This window comes from Aethalodelphis obliquidens, unplaced genomic scaffold (genome assembly GCF_003676395.1).
Source record: "Aethalodelphis obliquidens isolate GAN/ISIS:26980383/991018 unplaced genomic scaffold, ASM367639v1 scaffold22, whole genome shotgun sequence".
NCBI classification, from domain to species: domain Eukaryota; kingdom Metazoa; phylum Chordata; class Mammalia; order Artiodactyla; family Delphinidae; genus Aethalodelphis; species Aethalodelphis obliquidens.
In genome coordinates this window covers 2,351,027-2,364,976 of record NW_020837966.1, presented here as the reverse complement: position 1 = coordinate 2,364,976, position 13,950 = coordinate 2,351,027, and positions in this window count along the sequence as shown.

Below are 13,950 nucleotides of genomic sequence, written 5' to 3'. Positions count from 1 at the left end.
ATCTCAGCAAAACTTGGTATTAGCAGACTTTAAAAGTGTTGCAGGTCCGACAGTGGGACCTACTCATTCTTTGGATCTCAGGATTAAATGTCTCCTCTTCCAGGAGGCCTTTCCAGTCCCTGTTGCCCTCCCAGGAAGAGCCGGTACTTCCTCTGTCCACCCACAGCCCCAGCGGACACCCTGACCCCCACCCTCCCCTGTACTGTAATTTGCTTACAGACCTGCCTCCCCCAGGAGACCATAAGCCTGTTCCTCATTTGCACAGTTTCCCACCATCCTGCAGAGCCCTGACATGCAGTCAGTGCTTACTAAATGCTCACAGAGTGAATTGACGAGTCCAGCCTTCATTTCAGAGACATGACCACAAATACACTAGAAAAGCCTCCAATGCAGGATCTGACCTTAGTAGCTGCTCAAGAAACATCAGCCCAACCTGTGTATCTGCATCCTGGACGTGATTTGGGGGCTCCCAGGAGGCTCTCCAGCTCTGCCTCTGCAACATGCTGGGCAAGGTCCTGAGGAGTGAGGGAGAGGTTTTACTGTGGCCCTAAGACCAAACAAGAGGGGGTGGAGAAAGGGAGACCTCCAGGCATCTGTCGCTCCTGCTGCTGCTGTGGCAACTTGCAATGGAATTTTGTGACAGTAGGAATTACTACCTTTCATGTCATTTGATTTTAGTTTTTTCCAAGAACTGGGGCTTTTTTTTTTTTTTAATTTTCTTTTATTTATTTTTTTATACAGCAGGTTCTTATTAGTCATCCATTTTATACACATCAGTGTATACATGTCAATCCCAATCTCCCAATTCATCACACCACCACCCTCACCCCCCCGCCCCGCCGCTTCCCCCCCTTGGTGTCCATACATTTTTTCTCTACTTCTGTGTCTCTATATCTGCCCTCCAAACCGGTTCATCTGTACCATTTTTCTGGGTTCCACATATATGCGGTAATATGCAATATTTGTTTTTCCTTTTCTGACTTACTACTTTGTATGACAGTCTCTAGATTCATCCACATCTCTACAAATGACCCAGTTTTGTTCTTTTTATGGCTGAGTTATATTCCAGTGTATATATGTACCACCTCTTCTTTATCCATTCATCTGTCAATGGGCATTTAGGTTGCTTCCATGACCTGGCTATTGTAAATAGTGCTCCGGTGAACATTGCGGTGCATGTGTTTTTTGAATTACGGTTTTCTCTGGGTATATGCCCAGTAGTGGGATTGTTTGCTCATATGGTAATCCTATTTTTAGTTTTTAAGGGAACCTCCGTACTGTTCTCCACAGTGGCTGTATCAATTTACATTCCTACCAACAGTGCAAGAGGGTTCCCTTTTCTCCACACCCTCTCCAGCATTTGTTGTTTGTAGATTTTCTGATGATGCCCATTCTAACTGGTGTGAGGTGATACCTCATTGTAGTTTTGATTTGCATTTCTCTAATTATTGGTGATGTTGAGCAGCTTTTCATGTGCTTCTTGGCCATCTGTATGTCTTCTTTGGAGAAATGTCTATTTAGGCCTTCTGCCCATTTTTGGATTGGGTTGTCTGTTTTTTTAATATTGAGCTGCATAAGCTGTTTATATATTTTGGAGATTAATCCTTTGTCCGTTGATTCGTCTGCAAACATTTTTTCCAATTCTGAGGGTTGTCTTTTCGTCTTGTTTGTAGTTTCCTTTGCTTGGGAAAAGCTTTTAAGTTTCATTAGGTCCCATTGGTTTATTTTTGTTTTTATTTCCATTACTCTAGGAAGTGGATCAAAAAAGATCTTGCTGTGATTTATGTCAAAGAGTGTTCTTCCTGTGTTTTCCTCTAAGCGTTTTATAGTGTCCGGTCTTACATTTAGGTCTTTAATCCATTTTGAGTTTATTTTTGTGTATCGTGTTAGGGAGTGTTCTAATTTCATTCTTTTACATGTAGCTGTCCAGTTTTCCCAGCACCACTTATTGAAGAGACGGTCTTTTCTCCATGGTATATCCTTGCGTCGTTTGTCATAGATTAGTTGACCATAGGTGCGTGGGTTTATCTCAGGGCTTTCTATCCTGTTCCATTGATCTATTTTTCTGTTTTTGTGCCAGTACCATATTGTCTTGATTACTGTAGCTTTGTCGTATAGTCTGAAGTCAGGGAGTCTGATTCCTCCAGCTCCATTTTTTTCCCTCAAGACTGCTTTAGCTATTCGGGGTCTTTTTTGTCTCCATGCAAATTTTAAGATTTTTTGTTCTAGTTCTGTAAAAAATGCCATTGGTAATTTGATAGGGATTGCATTGAATTTGTAGATTGTTTTGGGTAGTATAGTCATTTTCACAATATTGATTCTTCCAATCCAAGAACATGGTATGTCTCTCCACCTGTTCGTTTCATCTCTAATTTCTTTCAACAGTGTCTTACAGTTTTCTGCATACAGGTCTTTTGTCTCCCTAGGTAGGTTTATTCCTAGGTATTTTATTATTTTTGTGGCAATGGTAAATGGGAGTGTTTCCTTAATTTCTCTTTCAGATTTTTCATCATTAGTGTATAGGAATGCAAGAGATTTCTGTGCATTAATTTTGTATCCTGCAACTTTACCAAATTCATTGATGAGCTCTAGTAGTTTTCTGGTGGCATCTTTAGGATTCTCTATGTATAGTATCATGTCATCTGCAAACAGTGACAGTTTTACTTCTTCTTTTCCAATTCGGATTCCTTTCATTTCTTCTCTGATTGCCGTGGCTAGAAATTCCAAAACTGTGTTGAATAAAAGTGGCAAGAGTGGACATCCTTGTCTTGTTCCTGATCTTAGAGGAAATGCTTTCAGTTTTTCACCATTGAGAATGATGTTTGCTGTGGGTTTGTTGTATATAGCCTTTATTATGTTGAGGTAGGTTGCCTCTATAACCACTATCTGGAGAGGTTTTTATCATAAATCGGTGTTGAATTTTGTCAAAAGCTTTTTCTGCATCTATTGAGATGATCATATGGTTTTTATTCTTCAATTTGTTTATATGTTGTATCACATCCATTGATTTGCATATATTGAAGAATGCTTGCATCCCTGGGTTAAATCCCACTTGATCATGGTGTATGATCCTTTTAATGTGTTGTTGGATTCTGTTTGCTAGTATTTTGTTGAGGATTTTTGCATCTGTATTCATCAGTGATATTGGTCTCTAGTTTTCTTTTTTTGTAGTATCTTTGTCTGGTTTTGGTATCAGTGTGGTGATGGCCTCATAGAATGAGTTTGGGAGTGTTTCTTCCTCTGCCATTTTTTGGAAGAGTTTGAGAAGGATGGGTGTTAGCTCTTCTCTAAATGTTTGATAGAATTCACCTGTGAAGCCATCTGGTCCTGGACTTTTGTTTGTTGGAAGATTTTTAATCACAGTTTCAATTTCATTACTTGTGATTGGTCTGTTCATATTTTCTAGTTCTTCCTGGTTCAGTCTTGGAAGATTATACCTTTCTAAGAATTTGTCCATTTCTTCCAGGTTGTCCATTTTATTGGCATAGAGTTGCTTGTAATAGTCTCTTAAGACACTTTGTATTTCTGCGGTGTCTGTTGTAACTTTTCCTTTTTCATTTCTAATTTTATTGATTTGAGTCCTCTCTCTCTTTTTCTTGATGAGTCTGGCTAATGGTTTGTCAATTTTGTTTATCTTCTCAAGGAATCAACTTTTAGTTTTATTGATCTTTGCTGTTGTTTTCTTTGTTTCTATTTCATTTATTTCTGCTCGGATCTTTATGATTTCTTTCCTTCTGCTAACTCTGGGTTTTGTTTGTTCTTCTTTCTAGTTCCTTTAGGTGTAATTTTAGATTGTTTATTTGAGATATTTCCTGTTTCTTGAGGTAGGCTTATATAGCTATAACCTTCCCTCTTAGAACTGCTTTTGCTACATCCCATAGGTTTTGGATCATTGTGTTTTCATTATCATTTGTATTTTTTGGTTTCTTCTTTGATTTCTTCAGTGATCTCTTGGTTATTTAGTAATGTATTGTTTACCCTCCATGTGTTTGTGTTTTTTACGTTTTTTCCCTGTAACTGATTTTTTAAAAAATTTTATTGGAGCATAGTTGATTTACAATGCTGTGTTAGTTTCAGGTGTACTTCCCTCTGTTTCATTTTCTTTTTTAAAAAACTTAATTAGTTTATTTATTTTTGGTTGCGTTGGGTCTTTGTTGCTGCATACGGGCTTTCTCTAGTTCCCTGTAATTGATTTCTAATCTCATAGTGCTGTGGTCAGAAAAGATGCTTGATATGATTTCAATTTTCTTAAATTTACTGAGGCTTGATTTGTAACACAAGATGTGATCTATCCTGGAGAATGTTCCGTGCACACTTGAGAAGAAAGTGTAATCTGCTGTATTTGGATGGAATGTCCTATAAATATCAATTAAATCTATCTAGTCTGTTGTGTCATTTAAAACTTGTGTTTCCTTATTAATTTTCTGTTTGGATGATCTGTCCATTGGTGTAAGTGAGGTGTTTAAGTCCCCCACTATTATTGTGTTACTGTCGATTTCCTCTTTTAGAGCTGTTAGCAGTTGCCTTATGTATTGAGGTGCTCCTATGTTGGGTGCATATATATTAATAATTTATAATAATTTATAACATTTATAATTGTTATATCTTCTTCTTGGATTGATCCCTTGATCATTATGTAGTGTCCTTCCTTGTCTCTTGTAACATTCTTTATTTTAAAGTCTATTTTATCTGATATGAGTATTGCTACTCCAGCTTTCTTTTGATTTCAATTTGCATGGAGTATCTTTTCCCATCCCCTCACTTTCAGTCTGAATGTGCCCCTACGTCTGAAGTGGGTCTCTTGTAGACAGCATATATATGGGTCTTGCTTTTGTATCCATTCAGCAAGCCTGTGTCTTTTGTTTGGAGCATTTAATCCATTCATGTTTAAGGTAATTATCGATATGTATGTTCCTATTACCATTTTCTTAATTGTTTTGGGTTTGTTTTTGTAGGTCCTTTCCTTCTCTTGTGTTTCCCACTTAGAGAAGTTCCTTTAGCATTTGTTGTAGAGCTGCTTTGGTGGTGCTGAATTCTCTTAGCTTTTGCTTGTCTGTAAAGCTTTTGATTTCTCCATTGAATCTGAATGAGATCCTCGCTGGGGAGAGTAATCTTGGTTGTAGGTTCTTCCCTTTCATCATTTTAAGTATATCATGACACTCCCTTCTGGCTTGTAGAGTTTTTGCTGAGAAATCAGCTGTTAACCTTATGGGAGTTCCTTTGTATGTTATTTGTCGTTTTTCCCTTGTTGCTTTCAATAATTTTTCTTTGTCTTTAATTTTTGCCAATTTGATTACTATGTGTCTCAGTGTTTCTCCTTGGGTTTATCCTGTATGGGACTCTCTGTGCTTCCTGGACTTGGGTGACTATTTCCTTTCCCACGTTAGGGAAGTTTTCGACTGTAATCTCTTCAAATATTTTCTCGGGTCCTTTCTCTCTCTCTTCTTCTGGGACCCCTATAATGCAAATGTTGTTGCGTTTAATGTTGTCCCAGAGGTCTCTTAGGCTGTCTTCATTTCTTTTCATTCTTTTTCTTTATTCGGTTCTGCAGCAGTGAATTCCACCATTCTGCCTTCCAGGTCACTTATCTGTTCTTCTGCCTCAGTTATTCTGCTATTGATTTCTTCTAGTGTATTTTTCATTTCAGATATTGTGTTGTTCATCTCTGTTTCTTTGTTCTTTAATTCTTCTAGCTCTTTGTTAAACATTTCTTGCATCTTCTCGATCTTTGCCTCCATTCTTTTTCCGAGGTCCTGGATCATCTTCACTATCATTATTCTGAATTCTTTTTCTGGAAGGTTGCCTATCCCCACTTCATTTAGTTGTCTTTCTGGGGTTTTATCTTGTTCCTTCATGTGGTACATAGTCCTCTGCCTTTTCATCTTGTCTATCTTTCTGTGAATGTGGTTTTTGTTCCACAGGCTGCAGCATTGTAGTTCTTCTTGCTTCGCCTGTCTGCCCTCTGGTGGATGAGGCTATCTAAGAGGCTTTTGCAAGTTTCCTGATGGGAGGGACTGGTGCTGGGTAGAGCTGGCTGTTGCTTTTGTGGGCAGAGGTCAGTAAAACTTTAATCCACTTGTCTGCTGATGGGTGGGGCTGGGTTCCCTCCCTGTTGGTTGTTTGGTCTGAGGCGACCCAACACTGGAGCCTACCCGGGCTCTTTGGTGGGGCTAATGGCCGACTCTGGGAGGGCTCACACCAAGGAGTACTTCCCAGAACTTCTGCTGCCAGTGTCCTTGTCCTCACGGTGAGACACAGCCACCCCCTGCCTCTGCAGGAGACCCTCCAACACTAGCAGGTAGGTCTGGTTCAGTCTCCTATGGGGTCACTGGTCCTTCCTCTGTGTCCCGATGCGCACACTATTTTGTGTGTGCCCTCCAAGAGTGGAGTCTCTGTTTCCCTCAGTCCTGTAGAAGTCCTGCAATCAAATCCCACTAGCCTTCAAAGTCTGATTCTCTAGGAATTCCTCCTCCCGTTGCTGGACCCCCAGGTTGGGAAGCCTGACGTGGGGCTCAGAACCTTCACTCCAGTGGGTGGACTTCTGTGGGGTATCTTTTTTGGTGAGTTCCAGTGTCTTCCTGTCGATGACTCTTCAGCAGTTAGTTGTGATTCTGGTGTTCTTGCAAGAGGGAGTGAGAGCATGTCCTTCTACTCTGCCATCTTAAACCAATCCTGTATTTGTACTCATTCTTCAATCCAACTCAAGTTCTGAAATCAATAATGAGTCGTACAAGATTTGAGACATTCCTTTTTCATTTTCCTATGACTCATACTTCTTTCTTCCTGGCAGTTTGTTGGGGCGGGGGTATGAGGAGGAACTCTCCAAACTCCGGAACTCCACACTCCAGAGGCAGCCCTTTGGACGTGCTGCCTCTCCACTTCTGGGCGGGTCCTAAGCAGAGGCCCCGCCCCACGCTTGACCGTCACCCCACCTAGCAAGAACTGGGGCATTTGACATTCAACTTTTCTTTTTCATAATTTAAAACCACATGAGACCCACCTGCCACTCACATCAGCCTTAGACTCTCATTTTCCTGCTGTGGAGCTGGCTGATGGCCCAAAGCCCACAGTAAGGGAAGCGGAGACGGACCCTGCTGCTAGGTCTGGAACCTACTCCTGACTCGCAGTCCAGGGCTCTTCACTCCATTCCCATCCAGGAAAATTTTGTCCCCTTTCTACAAGATTCCCGGACACTAGCCTGGGCCCAGCCATGCCTTGTACCTACAGCACTGCTGTGAGGCAAACATGCTTGGAGACATGGAAGATGTTCACAGAGTGAAGAATAAGAACAATAGTCTTAGATTTCCTGAGTACTCACTGTGTGCCAGGCTGCACGAAGAGTTTTCCAAGCTTCAGCCTCATAACAACACTGTAAAGCAGGTATTATTATGCCCAAGCTATAGGGGAGGAAACTGAGGCTCAGAGAGGGCAAGTAACAGTGGAGGGATGGGACAGGCAGGTGTAGACCCAGATCTGACTCCAAGTCTGCATCCCATAGTTTGTCATCAGCGCTGCCACCTCCTGGCCCACGCTAGGTGAGTCTGAGTATGGGTCCAATATAAAAAGGAGCATTTGATATCCAGCTACTGCAAACCTGAGCCAGGGTTTAAAGACAATCTTTCTTTCTTTTTATAAACATACCTTGTTTCCAAACAGAGCGCTCAAGAACAATTAAGTTAACAAGATCCTTTTCTTTTTCTTTTTCTTTTTTTTTTTTTTTTTGCAGAGGGTGTGTTTTCACGTAGAAATGCTTCCAGCAGCAGTTTTGCTTTATATTCTGCAGCCTCTTGCTGTGGTTTTGCAGAGCCCTGAGGCAACAGTTTTAAAGGCCTGGGTTTGACTTCTCTTTGGGCTTTTCAGCTTTATTTTATTTTATTTTATTTTATTTATTTATCTTTGGCTGCATTAGGTCTTCGTTGCTGCATGCGGGCTGTCTCTAGTTGCTGTGAGCAGGGGCTACTCTTCGTTGTGGTGCGTGGGCGTCTCACTGTGGTGGCTTCTCTTGTTGCAGAGCACGGGCTCTAGGCGCGGGCTTCAGTAGTTGTGGCACGTGGGCTTAATTGCTCCGCGGCATGTGGGATCTTCCTGGACCAGGGCTCGAACCTATGTTCCCTGCATTGGCAGGAGGATTCTTAACCACTGCGCCACCGGGGAAGTCCCAAGATCCATTTTTAATGGAATGCAAGCATTTTGTGAAATGAGTTATTTTGAACTTATCATTGATGCAAAGTGGGTCTAATTGGCTTAATTTTTGAGACATTCCTTTTTCATTTTCCTATGAAAATGAAACTCATGATTTAAATCCAGGAAGTGGCTCAGAGAGGTTTTGCCAATACTATTGATGGCAGGTTTCTAAAGGTCTGTGGTTGGCCACAGCTGTCTTGCTCTTGAACCATGTCCTAACCCTCAGCTGGGACAGTGGGCCAGTGCCACCTGCCAGCTGGAGGACATTGACTTCTGAGTTCCTGGGGTTTGGTCACCTGTCGCTTCTAATGTCACAAGGCAGGATTGGCAGCCACCCTTGTTTTACCGACTCCTTACCCATGCCCCCAGAGCAGGGGGAGGGGAGCTCATATCAGTCATTCACATCTTAGTAAGGAAGAAATTGGGGAAATGGGATTCTAATTGTGTGATGGATGCTAAGGAATGGGGTTGAGATTTGGGGCAGACCAGAGACCCTCTTAATGCCAGGGGAGCTGTCTAGATGTGTAACCTCCACATCTCTGAATCTCTTCAAAATGGTCCTCGGGCACCTCCTTGCTGGAATATTTCCCCAGGGACTAATGACAGGAGGTGGGTTAGGAACCGAGCACTGTACCTGGCACAAAACGGTCCTCCCTGGGCCTGCAAGCCCGCCGGCCACCAGAGGGCGCTGTAGCTTCCCGGAGCCGCCGCAGGCTCCCTCCCTTAGGGCCCACCGATCTTCCGCCTGTGATGCGCGCTCACGCAGGGGTCCCAGGGTCCAGCGGTGGAGCCTTCCACACACAGGGGCTGGGCGGTACTGGCTGGCGACTTCACCTTCCAGGGTGTGGCCCGCTCACAGCCGCATCTCCTTGCTCCACCAGGACGACTGGGTGAAATGCAGATTCCCAGATCTCAACCAACTGGCTCTCAATCCTGGTGCCCGTTGGACTGCGGGGCACTTTAGCAATACTAACGTGGGGTCCCTTCCAGAGATCACCTAGAACTAGACGCGGGGCAGCCTGGGCATCGGATTCCTATGTATAGTCAGGGCCGAGACCTGCTGGCTAGAACTTGGCATAAAGGATGTGTCTTATCAGTATGCTTTGCACGCTGACTGTGAGAGCCACTGCCTTAAAGGGATTGTGGTCTGCGCAGCCCACGCATTCATTCACTCATTCATCCTTCATTCCACCTTTGGGTGCCCTCGAGAGCTGGCACATGGAACCACAGGGTGGAATCGCTCTGAAGTTTTGGTTCTCTAACTTGCTCATCTTGATTCCTTGGCCCTGCACCACTTTCCACATCAGGAAAGTATTTAACCACCTCCCCAGGTGCTGGGTGTTCTACTTGCTTCGAGTTTTTCCCAATTAGTCCACGAGGTGGTGGGCATCCTGGGCCAGCCTCCTGGGGCCTGTGGGTGAGACTCCTCTGGGTAGCTCTGCTTGGGAAGGGGGATTGCTGGATCATGGGGTGGGTGCATTTTAGGATTCATTCATTCATTCATTCATTCCACGCCACATGGCTTGCAGGGTCTTAGTTCCCAGACCAGGGATCGAACCTGTGCCCCCTGCAGTAGAAGCGCGGAGTCCTAATCACTGGACTGTCAGGGAATTCCCACATTTTAGGTTTTAATTGAAACTGCCAAGGTGCCCTCCTGCAGTCTGGTCAAAAGGCCCACGGGTTCTGATGTGCAGCTGAAAGGCCCGCTATCCTGAGCATGTTTCATCCCCTTGAGGGGATGGGGTCACAGTGGCTGCTGTCCACTGAGCATCTACTGTGTCCTGAGACTGTGGGATGCACTTACAGAAATCATCCTAGTCCACAAGCATCAGCATAGCTACACGCGTACCTCGGAAATATTACGAGTTCGGTTCCAGACCACCGAAATAAAGCACGAGTCACAAAAAATTTGGGGTTTCCCCAGTACATATAAGTTATGTTTACACTATAATCTATTAAGTGCAATAACATTAGGTCTTAAAAAGCAATGTACATACCTTAATTAAAAAGTACTTTATTGCTAAAAAATGCTAACCATCATCTGAGCCTTCAGCAAGTTGTAATCTTTTTGCTGGTGGAAGGTTTTGCCTCGATGTTGATGGCTGCTGACTGATCAAGGTGGTGGTTGCTTGAAGATTGAGGAAGCTGTGACAATTTCTTAAAATAAAACAAAAATGAAGTTTGCCATATCAAATGACTCTTCCTTTCATGAATGATTTCTCTATAGTACACAGTGCTGTTTGATAGCATTTTACTCACAGAAGTTCTTCCAGAATTGGAGTCAATCCTCTCAAGTCCTGCCACTGCTTTATCAACTATGTTTATGTAATATTCTAAACCCTTTATTGTCATTTCAATAATCTTCAAAGCATCTTCACCAGGAGTGGATTCCATCCCAAGAAACCACCTTCTTTGTTCATTCATAAGAAGCAATTCCTCGTTCGTTAAAAGTTTTATCATGAGATTGCAGCAATTCAGTTACATCTTCAGGCTCTACTTCTAACTCTGGTTCTTCTGCTATTTCCATCACATCTGCAGTGACTTCCTCCACTGAAGTCCTGAACCCCTCAAAGTCATCCATGAGGGTTGGAATCAACTTCTTCCAAACTCTTCTTAATGTTATTTTGACCTCTTTCTATGGATCACAAATGTCTTAATGACATCTAGGATGGTAAACCTTTTCCAAAAGGTTTTCAATTTTTAGATCCATCAGAGGAATCACTATGTGTGGCAGCTATAGCCTTGTGAAATGTATTTCCTTTTTTAAAAAATAAATTTATTTATTTATCTTGGTTGCGTTGGGTCTTCATTGCTGCACGCAGGCTTTCTCTAGTTACAGCGAGTAGGAGCTACTCTTTGTTGCAGTGTGCAGGCTTCTCATTGCGGTGGTTTCTCTTGTTGTGGAGCACCGGCTCTAGGCGCATGGGCTTCAGTAGTTGTGGCACATGGGCTCTAGAGTAGTTGTAGCTTGCAGCCTCTAGAGCGTGGGCTCAGTAGTTGTGGCCCACAGGCTTAGTTGCTCCGTGGCATGTGGGATCTTCCCAGACCAGGACTCGAACCCGTGTCCCCTGCATTGGCAGGTGGATTCTCATCTTTTTGCGTTTTTCTTGGCTGCACTGTGCAGCAAGTGGAATCTCAGTTCCCCAACCAGGGATTGAACTCATGTGCCTTGCAGTGGAAGCATGGAGTCCTAACCACTGGACTACCAGGGAAGTTCGGATTAAGTTCTTACATGGGCACAGTTGGTGGTGCTGCAAAACAATTACAATAGTGACATCAGACATCACTGATCACCATAACAAATATAATAATAATTTAAAGTTTGAAATATTGAGAGAATTACCAAAATGTGACACAGAAGCACGAAGTGAACAAATGCCGTTGGAGAAATGGTGCCGATCGACTTGCTCCACGCAGGGTTGCCACGAACCTTCAATTTGTAAAGAACATGATGTCTGCAAAGTGTAGTACAGCGAAGTGCAGTAAAATGAAGTCTGCCTGCATCCCCATTTTACAGTAAAGGAAACTGGACCTCCGGGAGGTTGTCACTCACTGAGGTCACACAACTAGGGACATGCAGGGTTTGAAACCAGGGGTATCTGACAGCAGAGCCCTGCTCCTGCCCCCAGGCCCTCCTGCATCTGTGTTTGCTTGGCTCTGAGTGTGAGGCCTGGTACACATTTCAGGTGGAGGCCAAGCTCGCTGCTCTGCCTACACACCTACCTGGCAGGTGGAGGGCCGTCTTCCAGACCCCCAGTTCCCAGTGAAAGCGTGGCTCCGGGCCCAGCCACGAGAGGCATTTCCTGGGCCACCCGTCAGTCCTGGTGCCTATGCAACTCTGGGAACAGGCCTCGAGCCGCACAGCTTCCCAGGCAGTTTGGCAGCATCCCTGGCAGCTGCTTCCCCATCCCCCAGGCTTTGCCCAGCCCCATGGGGTACCGAGCATCAGTCTCTGAGGGATTCCCCAGAGCTGGGAGCTCCAAGAGCCAGTAAGGAGTAATGGTCCCGTTTTACAGATGAGGAACTGAGGCCTAAGGAAGAAACTCGTGGTGGTTACAGTGTGTGGGTAGCGGAGTAGAACTCACACTTCCGTTCTTCCCGCCACCCTCCACAGCCTCTGGCTGAAAAACGACTTAGTCTCCCAGCCCACGCAGGAGGAAATGGGCTCTGGCTGCATGGCTCTGCCTTGGAGCTGCAGGACGACGGGAGAGACTCTGAATTCACTCACCAACTGTAGTTCTGTTCTAAACACACTCTGGACCACCCCGGGGGCTTCTGGGGCCTGTGCAACAGAAGTAGGGAACGGGGGTCTCCAGGCTCCTCCTCTGGGCTCTCAGAGCCCCAGCATTCCCCAGCACAGCCCATGTCACGCTGTGTCTCCCCCCCTGACTGTGAGCCCAAGGGGAAAAAGCCCCACTTCTGGGGCTTTCACTGCTGGACGCAGAGCAGGGATTCAAGTGTTTCCCAAGAGGATGGCAGGTGGAGAGGACAGGGAGACACTTAGGTCTCTCTGGGGAGGGTTTGGCCCCCAATCCCCGCAGTATCAGCCCCCCCTCATCTGGCACCTCTCCAGCTGTGGAAACTTGTACCTCAGCCCAGAAAAATGAACTTGCTGGAAGTCAGCTACTTGGTGCCAGGGCCAGCCAATCCGGCGCTGGGGGCACCTCGTCCACCACCAGGGACGAGGGCCGGGGGCTGGACCAGAGGGGCTGCAGGGAGGGCCCTGCCTGAGGCCTGTGCCCAGAGAGAGGCGGAGAGGAAGAAACAGGAAGCCGTGAGCAGGTGTTGAAGTGGTGGGGACAGAAAGCTGCACGCTCAGGGGGACACCGGCTGCCACCAGTTTCCTCGCTGCACACGGGCACACTGAGCAAGTCTCTCAACCTCAACCCGGCCACTCGGCATTTTCTCACTTTTTTCTCCTACCCTGCTCCCCTCCCTGTCCCCAGGTAGGAAAGAGCTCCTGAGATATAGATTCTAGAACTCAGACACAGACTCCTCTGTGGCAAGGGCGGGGACAAACATGAGATGAGGAGTTACACCGAGTACCACCTTGCTTTGTCCCCATTTTACAGATGAGGAAACGGAGGTTTCAAATGATTAAGTGACATCTTAAAAGCCGAATCTTTTGGCTACTCTGCGATTTGAATCCAGAGCTGTCTGAAGCCTGAGCTGTATTTCCATTCTCTCCCCTGTCCTCCTCCCCAGTCTGGGCGGGCCTCGACGACTTTGCTCACATCTCCCCGCCAGACCTTGCACTGTCCTGCTTTTCAGCGCTCGCCCCTCACTCTTCTGAGATAGACTCTCTGCAGCTGGTCCCTCCTCCTCCCATCACCCCACAGAGACACCTGGGACTCCCTCAGCCACCCAGAAAAGTTTTCTGCTTTTGGCCCATGGCCCTGGAGCCAGAGGAAACCCATAAATACAAACACATTTGCATGAAAGCCCAGGGGTCTGCATCTGCAGCTAACAGCTCGGTTTAACTTCCAAGACAGAGCTGCCAGAAGTGGGAGCAGCAGCCACCAGCTTCCTGGGAGAAACGTGTCCTGATAGCCAGGTCAGCATCAGTTGGTGTTTATTTAGACACACAAATAAAAGAACCTGGCGTTTCAAACAGCTTGTGCTCCTTTTTTTTTTTTTTTTTTTGGGTGGGGGGTGGTGGGAGGTGGGGAGGGTGTGTGTCATATATATAATATATATATATTTTAAAAGATCATATCACCAGTCCCCCACATTTTTCTCTACTGAGCAATATATACACGCCTCTAT